This window comes from Pseudonaja textilis, chromosome 2, assembly GCF_049901715.1.
Source record: "Pseudonaja textilis isolate UNSWEBS1 chromosome 2, rPseTex1.2, whole genome shotgun sequence".
Lineage (NCBI taxonomy): Eukaryota > Metazoa > Chordata > Lepidosauria > Squamata > Elapidae > Pseudonaja > Pseudonaja textilis.
In genome coordinates, this window is record NC_141991.1 from 204,825,634 (window position 1) to 204,838,378 (window position 12,745).

Here is a 12,745-nt window from a genome sequence, read left to right on the forward strand (position 1 = left end):
TCTAAAAGACCCTTGGTAATTAAAAAAAATAACATTACATAAAAAAATTAAAATCCTTTTAATTAACATTGAGAAAGGTCTTGCCTAAAAGACTTCCCTAAAAATAGAAAGAGCAATAGATGTATAGAGCAGTTGGGAACAATATAGACAAAAAAACATTATATGCCAAAGAAAAAGACATTGGAAAGGTCACTTAAGAAGGCCACTTCTCCTGACTTAATGTCTTAACAGGTTCATATGACATAGCCATGCCCCGAGAGAAGTGAGCTCCAAGTTAGTGCTTTAGAGTAAAGGCTAATATGTTAAACTAAGCTAGAGAATTGTGCTGAAAAATCTTTTTCAACAAAGGGATAATATGTTCCTGCTATTACTCGTTCTTTTGCATTATTCCCTTATTTTACATCAAATAAAGCAATTGGATGTTTCTCAAAGCAGTCCTATTTAAAGTAATTTTAAAATGCAAATATAATTCATTTCCCATTAAAGAACCGTGAGGAAGAATATGCATTATGGTTCAATATTTCCACTCTTTTTTCTAAACTTCTTTATCCATTTTTCAAGTCAAGGTTTTTGCACCAGCATATTATTTGTAGCAGAACTAGATTTTTGAGTATGGTTATTAAGTATCTTAGATTTGGTGTAAATTGACTGTTATCGACTATTAATACAACAGCTGCTGCACATATACCACAGTCCTCTGGTATTAATGTACAGTTGAGGGATATTCAATTACCAGAATAATTTACTAAAGGCTTTTTAAACTATAAATCGTGAATTTTCTACCATTTTAACACATTGTGGTTTATCCTATTAAGTGTCCATTCGTGCAAAGCAAGGAAACAAACCTTTATGATTTAGTGATTGATTGTTAAAGGGCAAGTCATTTAGGCAAACAGAATGCAAGATATTTTTTAAAAAATATATTTTAAACCTTACACTCAAACTATGCTTCTCTTAGACAAATAAGCTATTAAAATCTATTGAAGAAAAATTCAGTGTGCAAGCATTGATAAAGAGTCTTTGTTATGGGACATCTGTCCATGAAAGCCTAGAAAAATCTAAAATTGTAGATTATAAAACCATGTGTACAGAGATACACGACATAAATTAGTTGTCATTTTGAGGCAAAAAGCTCGTTGCAGTTTGGATTCTGTTGCTGTGCCATTAAAAAAATTAAATAATACTGTAAAATATTCTGCCATTTTTTGTAAAACTATACAGGTAGTCTTCAACTTACAACCATTTATTTAATAACTGTTCAAACAAATGACTTATGACCATTTTCCACACTTGCAACCATTGTAGTATCCCCATGGTCATGATCAAAATTCAAGTGTTTAACAACTGGCATATATTTAGGACAGTTACTGTCAGCTTTGGAAGCCATATTGAGATTTGATGTCTCATGCTGCCACAATTGAGCCTGAGAAAGTGGGAGGGATGAATTCATTTGAATATATCTAGTTAGACAAAATAAAATTATTTTGCTGGTTCAAGGTCACTGAGTGTGGCGCATAATGAAATGGGAATCTTACTTTAGGACAGATGGTGATTGGACCATGTGATGTGATGATGGCTAAGGGGGGATAGATTTGAAGTTTTGACTTTTGCAAGGAAGCCTAGAACTTTCAGATTCAGGATTCCACAGATGTGCCAGTTACTATCCAAATAAAGGAAACTTTGAGAGATGTCTGTCTCGGAGTTATTGGTTGGAATGGAGGGTTGCTGGGACACTGACAGTTACACTGTCCTGGGGTCATATGATCAGCATTCCCAGCTGGACAAGCAAAGTCAATTGGGGAAGCCAGCTTCATTTAACAACTGCAGTGATTCATTTAATAACTGGGCAAAAAAGTCGTAAAATGTAACAACTCATTTAACTGTCTTGCTTGGAAACCTAAACCATGGTCTCCATTTGGTCATAAATCAATGACTACCTATACACATTTTTACATCTTTACACTTTTTAGGCTTTGCATTTAGTTAAAATTCACTAAAAATTACATAGAAAGAACAAAAAGTAATCAATTCAGGAATTAAATGTTTAATTCGCTAAATATTAATGAAATATATAGCATCAGTCTATATTGGATTCAGAGTTTTTTACATGTTCACCAAATATGATGAAATGTCCATGTTGTTCACATTTCCAGCAAAGATATGAAATATCTTTCGGCACTCAAGATACCTTTTTCTGGATAACTAATAGACCCTGGTAGAGATGGGAAAATTGATGACTTTGAGGAAAGATGAAAGTTTTTCTAGCTTTGTTTCTATGTGGAGATCACTTTTGGACTTAATGAAATTCTGGTTTTAGGGTTTGATAATTAGATGTGTTACAATTATAGAAACATTGTGAATTTTTATTGGTATTATATTGTACATATTGTATATTCTTAAAATGTATGCTTAAATTTAGAATAAGTCATTATTTTGTTACATAGTTTTAAGGATGTTTGAGATTGTTTAGTTTGTATATTGTTCTACATCAGGGGTCTTCAAACTTGGCAACTTTAAGACTTATGGACTTCAACTCCCAGAAATGCTCCTCCAGTCATTTTAGCTCAGGAATTCTGGGAGTTGAAGTTTACAAATCTTAAACTTGCCAAGTTTGAAGACCCTTGGTCTATATCATGGGTGTCAAACTAAATCACATCATGGGCTGTGTCATGCCCCTGGTGGAGACTGACTCTGAGGGAGAAAAGGAATAGTTGACGAAGAGTGGAAGTGTGGCTCTGGAGGTTGTGGAGGAAACTGGGGAAGGGCAGAGGCCGGCTGAGCAGTCAGAGGAGGACCCAGGCCCATCCTCTATCCATCCTAGGGCATGCAGGGAGGAAAGGATAAGGGAGAGATGTGGTCTACTCGGGAGGAGAGGGCCTTGATCCTCTTCATGGGCTGCAGCTGTGACAACTGAATAAGAGGACGGACTTACGTACCTGCAAACACTGGAAACAAAGTGTGGAAGTATCTCTAGTTTATGATTCCTCTCTGAGTTTGGCATCCTTCCCAGTGTGTGTTATCTGTGGACGTCCTCCAGCCCTTATCTTGCCTGGTTTGTGTTGCTTTTTTTCTTCTTCTTGTAACTGTTTGTGTGGGAGTTTTTTGTCTTCTGTCAAGAATATTCTGAGCTTTGAAGCAAAGTGAAGGAATAAAAGGGGCTTCACCTGTTTTCTGTGACTGTGTTTGTTTTGTATCCCACCCTGGGTCACCACAGGCTGGATCATGATGTATTGCAATGTTTTTTGTCTTTGCAGAACCGGGGTGGGAGTTATGTGGTTGTGCACATTACTTATCCGACCCACAGGCCACCAGTTTGACAGGCCTAGCCTATATGATGTTTTTGTTTCAGTTTGGAGTAAGAAGTATCTTTATTACACATTTGTACTTGTACTGAAGAACGTCAGAAGTTATTCTTATTATACTTCTTTTGTTTTTGTCTTTGTTTTCTCTTGCCATCTTTTAACTTTTTCCCACCTTTGATCCCTTCCTCCTTTCTTTTAATCCTTGTCCTCTTTGTTCACTTGTATTTTATCTCTTATTGAAACTCACAAACTTTATAAAAGATGACAAATAGCAACACTACAGAATTTTTAAAAATTCTCTTTAAGCTTAGGATATCATGTAAGTTTTGGTCCTTTCAGCCACATATTTTTCCATTATTCTATTTGTAACCAAAGTTTTTAGTCCATTTTACTATACATTCATTCATTTTCTTCAATCTCATATTTCAACAATTCCAAGTCTCTGACATTTTATCTCTCTGTAAAATAGAATTCATCACATTTTGTAAAGGTTGTAAAAGTTCATTCTCAAAGCAATTATAATACAAGCTTGATAGTTCATCAGGTCCAAATTCCATTCACAGTTTGCTCTTTTTAATTGCTTCTGAAACTTCCCTTGTCATTATAGTCCATTCATAATGTGTTTTTGTTCTTTTTTAATTCTGAGTAAACTTTGTTTTCTCAAATATTCATCTATTTTCTCCAATGGAATATCATGTCCTTTATACAAATTAGAGTAATATTGATCAAATGTTCTTTGTATGAACACATTGTCTATTAATATATCTTCCTCTTGTAATTTCAATGTCATTTTCTTTTCTTTTTTTCTTTTCACAATTTATAAACCCGACATTTCCATGGCTTATTTGCAAATTTAAAATTTCTTTGCTTTGCATAGTTGAATTTTATTTCCATTTTTCTTATTGTTACTGTAAGATAACTCTTGCTCTAATATCTTAAATTGTTGAGAGATACTTGTATCTCTTGGGCAGTTCATTAAGTCTTCTTCTATTGAGTCTATAACAAACTCAGGAATGTGCAACTTTTTTCAGGCCACATATTGTGGTTTTTTATCTTAAAATAGGTAGAATGAGAAGAAAAAATGTATTTTAGTTTAATGTAAATTTCAATAAAATTAAATACATTTGGCAATTTTACCCTTGTACCATGATAAAAGTTAAAAATTTGTGCAATATTTAGAAAGGGTCTTGAGGAGGACATTAATGCAAGGCAGAAAAGTCAAAATGGAGTCCATAGCAACCCAATCAAAACCTTGCTGCCTTTTATGTCCTTCAGGCATCCCAGTTATCTTCTTACTATCTAGACCAATGTGGGTGAACCTTTTTGTTGTGGTGTGCCAAAAGCGTGCATGTGCTGGCACTCACAATGCAATGCACCCTGCCCCACTACACATGTGCACACAACAACCCTGCCCCGCCCCTTTACCTGCACTGCACATGTGTGCGCTTCCCAGCTGATTTTTGGCTCGTTTGAAGCCATTTTTGTCCTCCTGAGACTCAAGGGAAGCCTCTGCAGCCTTGGGAGGCTAAAAAACAGGCCTTCTGGAAATACCGGAAGTGCCCATTTTCAGTCTCCGGGGGGCTTCTGGAACCCAGGTGAGACCATTTTTGCCCTCCCAGAGGCTTGAGAGAATCCTCTGGAGCCTCTGGAGGCTGAAAACAGGGCTGTTTCAGCACTTCTGGTATTTCTGGAAGGCCTGTTTTTCAACCTCCCAAGGCTACAGAGGCTTTCCTTGAGCCTCTGGGAGGGCAAAAACAGCCTCAAATGGACTGAAAATCATCTGGGGGGCGCATGCATACCCAGTACAGGTAAGTTTGGCTGGAGCTCACATGCCCATCCAAATGGCTCTGCATGCCACTTGTGGCACGCGTGCCATAGCTGCATCATCATGGTACTAGACATTTCAGAATAAATGTTCTATGAGTGATTCATCCATCATATAAATTGGTTGCTGAAAAAATAGCTTATGTGGCATAAGAAGAAGACCGCAAGTTGGGCAATTGAAAAGCAGGTAGTCCTTAATTTGCCATCACAGTTGGGACCAGAATTTCCTTCTCTAAATGATGAGATCCCAAGCACAATTATATATTCCCACATCGCTTAGTAGGGACACTCCCAGAAGTTCTAGTTGCTGTTACAATACAGATGCATGATCATCAAGCAGTAAATGTATGAAGTCGCCTGGAAGGACCCTATCAGCAAGTGAAAATCCAAATAAATGTAAAATACGTCCACATCTTCCTACAATCTTTTAAGAGGAAAGGAGGGGAGGGGAGGGGAGCCTAACAAAGCCTTTGCTAAACTCCAGTACACTACATTGTTTCAAATTGCTTGCCAATTGATTGTTTTATGAGCTATTCCATGGTTCTTTCTTTTTGAAGATATGGACATTTGCTCTTGTCTAGTCACCAGGTATTTAATCTATTCTCCAGGATTTCTCAAAGTAATGAATAGAGGGTTCAGCCAGACTGTCAGCATTTTCCCTTGGTACACTAGGAAGCAACACATTTCACTCTGGAGATTTAAACTCATTTAAAGTCAGTAGGAATTTGCTACATTTCTATAATGCTCAAACTGAAGTCTTGCTCCTTCAATCAGCTCTTCAAATTGTCAAGAGGAACATACATCCTTTTCTCAGAGAAAGGTGAGTGAAAATAGTGTTTCTGCTTCCTCTTTGTAAATCTGTCATTCCTTTACCATCTTTACTGAACATCTACTATACTGGTGTTTTTCCACTCCTTTTATTTCACTTTTCTCTTCTCATATCAAAGGCATAGTAATTGGGCTAAGGAACTTGATGTCTCTTTCATCATAAAAACTTGAAGCCACAATCAAATCCTAACTGACTATCATGGAGTTAGACAGTGGTGGGATTCCAATTTTTTTACTATCGGTTCTGTGGCGTGGCTTGGTGGGTATGGCAGGGGATAGATACTTTAAAATCTGCAGTCAGAGGCAGGATTTGCTGGTTCTCCGAACTACTCAAAATTTCCGCTACCGGTTCTCTAGAACTGATCAGAACCTGCTGAATACCACCTCTGGAGTTAGATATATGCAAAATCTACTATTTCAGGACTGGGATATTCTGAAAAATACTGGAAAAATTCTGTTTATGGTGTTCTAGATAGAACACTTGTGAGTGGGAAAACAAATAATGAAACATGATTCACAATATTATGATGTAGACTCCACCTCTTATGTATTTCTATGTGAAGGTATGATGCAAGTACAAAAGGCTGGCACTTGTATTGTGACATCACAATACAGATTTCATCATTTTGTTCTCATTGGGGGATGAACATGGTGATTCAGACAAAAATGGTTTGGGACACCATTAAGTACTTCTAGTTAATAAAATTATCTTCCAGAAAACCAGCTCTGTTATGTCCCTGGAACTCTAGGAGTTCCCACTCAGGTCCGTTCACGTTGCGGGGGCGGTTTTCCCCCCTCGCTCATTGGTTGGTTCTCCCCAGCAGCCAGCTATAAAAGCAGGCTGCGGGGTCCAACCAGTTGCTGATCGCTGCGAGCCAGTTCCAGGCTTGGCAAGCACGGTCAGTCCTTTATTGTTATAATAAAGTATTTGTTGCACTCATGCTCTGGTTCAGCCTCTCATTACCCAAACTTAACACTGGCGACGAAGGTGGGATGGCTACCAGAAGCACAATGCAACCGCTGAATCACTAGCCGCCGATCCGCAGCCAGAGAGAACGATCGGCCGGCGATAAGAGCAACGCTGATCCGTAGCCAGAGAGAGCGGTCAGCAAGCAACGAGAAGCGAACGCTGATCCACAGCCAGAGAAAGCGGTCAGCCAGCAACGAAAGTGAGAAGCGTCTGTAGCCGCTTGTTAGCCTAGCTACAGGAAAAGTGAAGCGCCACGAGCCGCAGCCACTGTTTCTTTTAGGCGCGAAATTCAAACGGCTGTCATTTGAATTTCAAACCTAAAAGTACAGCGGTGCTGTAAGTCAAGTCACTGACGCCCACGCAGGCGCGAATTTCAAAACGCTGCCAACGGCCGGCAGCCTAACCTCGTGTTTAGCCCAGAGAGAGAGAGAGGATTGTGAAAAAGCCTCTCCAGAGCTGAAATCACTTGCCTGCCACAGGCACTAGAAACCTCTTGCTGCTGCCCCAGAGAGATTTTTTCCACAGATTGTACAACCGATTTCCTCACTATGAATTCCAATCCAGTCTTCCCAGCGTTCAAACCGGATGAGGAGAAGTGGGAGTCATACAAGAACCGCTTTAACCATTACATCGACGCAATTGGGCTGGCTGATGCAGGGGAGCACCGGAAAAATCATATTTCCTGATCTACTGTGGAGCCATCGTCTTTGACACTGCCACAGCACTCGTGGCTCCACGTGAGTTAAAAAACGTTCCATGGTCTGAACTGTTAGAAATCCTTACTAACCACTATTCTCCCAGACCTTCACAGATTGCCAGGCGATTCACCTTCCGTATGAGGAAGCAATCAGACAAAGAGACCATCAACCAGTACATGGCCGCCCTCAGGACCGCAGCACTCCATTGTGGGTTTGGAACCTACCTGGAGGACATGCTCCTCGATCAACTAGTCTGCGGGGTCAAGGATCTCCACCTCCAAAGGCGCCTACTCGGTAAGAAGGACCTCAACCTCGCACAAGCCGTCAAGGAGGCCCTGGCAGCAGAACTGGCAGCACACTCAGCCACCGAAATCCATGGTCCAACTTCCAAGCTAACGACAGTTCCAGTCCACTCCGAGGAGGTGGTATTAGAGGAAGCCCCTAGTGATGAAACCGACATCCACCGCCTCACCAACGCCAGGCATCCGCAGGTAGGAGCCAAGCAAGAAAGCATCAGTCCACCCAAGCACATCACCCTGTGCCTATCCTGTGGTGGATCTCATCCGAGGGCCGCCTGCAAATTCAAAGGAGCCACCTGCAACATCTGCCACAAAAGGGGGCACATCGCGAGAGTCTGTCAAGCCTCTCAAAACTCAGCACAAAGGCACCCTTCCTTCTCACATTCTGGACCTCAGAGGCAAGTATTGAACTGTCGCACTCACCACCATGCCAAGCACACTTGCCATACCATTAGTAAAATCTCTCTCCCCGTTTTGTTAGAAGGTAAACCGTGTCGCATGGAGGTTGACACAGGGTCAGCGCTCTCAATTATCTCGTGGAGCACCCTCAAGAGGCTACAGCCCAGTCTATCAACAAGCCGGCTCCAGAAGTGCCAGTTTAGCCTGAAGGACTACCAGGGGAAGGTCATTCCTGTAATCGGCAGAGGCAAGTTCCTTGTCAATTTTAAAACTTTCAAAGGTCACCTACCTCTAGTGGTAGTTAACGGCAATCTCCCCACACTCTTGGGGCTCGATTGGTTTCCCCATCTCGGCCTAGGGCTAACAGGAGTCCATGCTGTCTCAACCTCTGACACTGACTCCTTATTCGCTGACTACTCAGATGTATTCAGCGATGAGCTGGGGTGTTATAACGGTACCCCTATCTCATTCTCAGTCGACCCCCAGGCAGTCCCAATCAGGCTAAAACCGCGTAGAGTCCCATTCACTATTCGGCCAAAACTAGATGCAGAATTGGATAAATTATTAAAACAAGGGGTCATTGAGCCAACAGATTTCGCCAAATGGGAGACGCCCATTGTCACACCCCTCAAAAAAGACGGTAGCCTGAGAATTTGCTCGGACTACAAGACCACAATTAATAAGTTTTTACAAGTTAGCGCTTACCCAGTGCCCGTCATTCAGCATTTATTACACACTTTTGAACCTGGCAGCATTTTTGCCAAATTGGACATGTCTCAAGCGTATCAACAGTTCCCTGTTGACAGCCAAACAGTGGAACTCCAGACCATTGTCACCCACAGGGGTGCTTTCCGGTGCAAGCGTCTCCAATTTGGCGTAAGTGTTGCCCCAGGCATTTTTCAATCCCTCATGGAGCGGATTTTGCAGGGCCTCCCTGGTGTAGTACCCTACTTCGACGACATCTTAGTCTTGGCCAGGGACAGACCCCAACTCTTCCAGAGAGTTCGAGCAGTGTTAGAGAGGTTCAGACAGCATGGCCTCAAATTAAAAAAAGAAAAAAGTGCCATTGCCACTAGACAGGTGGACTTTCTGGGTTATAAAATTGACGCCTCAGGCATTCACCCCCTGGAGTCCAAGGTTAAGGCAATTCACGAGGCACCCACTCCAACCTCCAAAACTGAACTGCAGGCCTTCTTGGGGCTATTGAACTTTTACGCGTCCTTCCTGCCCCATAAAGCATCAGTGGCAGAACCCCTGCACAGACTGTTGGATAAAAAATCGCCTTGGCACTGGGGTCACAAAGAAGACTCCGCTTTTCGCGCTGTCAAATCACTACTCACGTCAGAGGCGGTCCTTATTCAGTTCGACCCCAACCTTCCATTAGTGCTAGCAGCAGACGCATCCCCTTTCGGAATTGGGGCAGTATTAAGCCACAGGCTCCCCAATGGCTCCGAGGCTCCCATCGCTTTTTTCTCCAGGACGCTCTCTGCAACAGAGCGCAATTATAGCCAGATCGATAAGGAAGCTCTAGCAGCTGTCGCAGCAGTGAAGAAATTTCACGAATTTCTCTTTGGCCACTTTTTCGAGCTGGTCACGGATCATAAGCCTCTCCTGGGTCTACTAGCTGGGGACAAACAGACCCCTCAAGTCCTCTCTCCTAGAATGACGAGATGGACCCTTTTCCTAGCGGCATACTCGTATAGACTCATACACCGCCCAGGTAAAACATTGTCCCACGCAGACGCCCTCAGCCGCTGCCCCTTGCCGGCTCCAGCTGAAGACCCTGCTCCGGTCCACGCTATCTTTGAGGTCACCCAATTGGACCTCCCCATCACTGCCCTTGACATTGCGGCCAAATCCAAGACTGACACAACGATCGCCCAGGTACTGGACTGGGTGAGGAGGGGGTGGCCGGGCGGTGATGTTGAAAACAAATTTACACCTTTCAAGACCCGCCTGCAGGAATTATCCAGTTTGCAGGGCTGTCTGCTGTGGGGCACTCGAGTGGTCATCCAGACCTCACTGCGTACCCGGGTTCTGGAGGCGTTGCACGAGGGGCACCCTGGCATCGTCAGAATGAAGGCATTAGCACGCAGCTACGTATGGTGGCCGGGCCTCGACGAGGACATCATCAGATGGGTAAGCTCCTGCAATCCCTGCCAGGAATCCCGTCCAGCTCCTCCAATTGCCACCCCTACTAAGTGGGAAAGCGCCAGCGCTCCGTGGTCCAGAATTCACATCGACCTAGCCGGCCCATTGCACGGGAAAATGTTCCTAGTGGTCGTGGACTCCTACTCTAAATGGATTGACGTGGCACAACTATCCACGACCACCACACTAGCGATTACCAAGGTATTAACTCGCCTGTTTGTAACACACGGGCTGCCTGACTCCATTGTTTCCGACAATGGCCCACAGTTCGCATCAGCCGAGTTCAGCCGTTTCGCTGCCAACCTGGGCATCCGCCACATCTTCACGGCCCCATTTCATCCTGCCAGTAACGGATTGGCTGAAAGAGCCGTTAGGACCACTAAAGAAGCCCTAGCTAGGTTCAGCAAGGATGACTGGCACCACAAACTCTCGCGTTTCCTGATGAGCCAGCACTCAACTCCGTGCTCGGTCACTAATAAGTCCCCAGCTGAGCTCCTGATGGGCAGACGCCTGAGGACTGTATTGGACAGACTTCACCCACATTACTGCCCTGACTCTCCCCTCACTTCCACATCGGGGGTTAGGCATTTTATCTTACAGGAACCCGTATTCGCGAGGAACTTCGCTGGAGACCCTCTGTGGATCCCGGGCGAGATCGTGGCCATCACCGGACCCAGGTCATATCGGGTCAGACTGGAGGACGGCCGAATATGGAGAAGGCACCTGGACCAGCTGCGAAGGCGTCACAGCACCCTCGTCAGCAGTGACTCTGAATTACAAACCGGGGCGAGGCCACAGCATCAACCCCACATCAGCACCAATCCCGGTGACCTGCTTACACCAGCAGCCGATCCAGGGAATCCGAACACGGACAGCGACGTCCAGATGGCTGACCAGTCCGAACCAGTCAACGGGAGCACGTCCCCAGTGACCAGCCCTACGAGTCCCGAGCCAACCCAAACCGAGGGGCGCGTTAGTGACTCCCTACCGATCCTGCCTTCCCCTACAGACTCTGAACTGACAGACAACCCACCAGAGCTGCGCCGTTCTGGGCGCCAGCATAAACCTCCTGCCTACCTCAAAGACTATGCGTGTTCGCATCTGGGGGGAAGGGGTGTTATGTCCCTGGAACTCTAGGAGTTCCCACTCAGGTCCGTTCACGTTGCGGGGGTGGTTTTCCCCCCTCGCTCATTGGTTGGTTCTCCCCAGCAGCCAGCTATAAAAGCAGGCTGCGGGGTCCAACCAGTTGCTGATCGCTGCGAGCCAGTTCCAGGCTTGGCAAGCACAGTCAGTCCTTTATTGTTATAATAAAGTATTTGTTGCACTCATGCTCTGGTTCAGCCTCTCATTACCCAAACTTAACAAGCTCCATAATGATATAGAAGAGAAACTAGTGGTCTCTAGAATTTAATTCCTGGAAAAGAAAATTTGCAGATCCATAGAAAACTCAGATTGACAGCCGAATTACTTCAGTTGGTTTCCTATTCATCCATGGTTAGTTATCATTTCATATTTGTAGAAAATAAAGGTTTTATTTTGGTTAAATCTCTAAACAAATATTTTTTCTTTAGCAATATCCATGTAACAAAAACGTATTAGTGCTAGAAATAAATCATACAACAATATTTAGTAAAATTATAGAGAGAAAATATTTTATTTAAAACCATCTTTTGTTCTATATCCATTCTTTCTCTACATTTGAATATACTTCGGGGCGATTAACTAAACACTAAATTTAGTGCTAAAGAAGCTGTCCCCATGGTCTCCAGACATTTGTGGACTGATGCAATGAATTTGTTTGAAATAGTTAGCATTTGCTAAAATAATCACAAGAGGGAGAACCTTGATTTAACTTCAAGCTTTCACAATTTCCCCTGGGACATACAGTAGATGACTGGGAATTTGGCAATGGTTAAGGAACATACAAAATTATTGAGAAAAGAAATCAGCAAATCTGTGCTGTTGATTTGCATTCTCTAAATCACTGTTCATTTATATGGTTATGCATGTCGAATTAAGAATAGCAACATTAAGAAGTTGCTTTAAAGCTCCTTCTAAATTACATTGTTTTGTTCCCAGAAACCAATTCTAAAATGCAAGGAACACCATACCAATAGCCACACTATAGCTAGTTACTCTACTCTTTCTATTTTATTTACTTGTGAGACTTATATACACTACAATCAAAATCAAAACTATAAGCCTCTCTAACTCTTGCCAATTCTCTCTTCCCTAATCCACTATAATCAAAATTTTCATCAGTTTATCAAATAT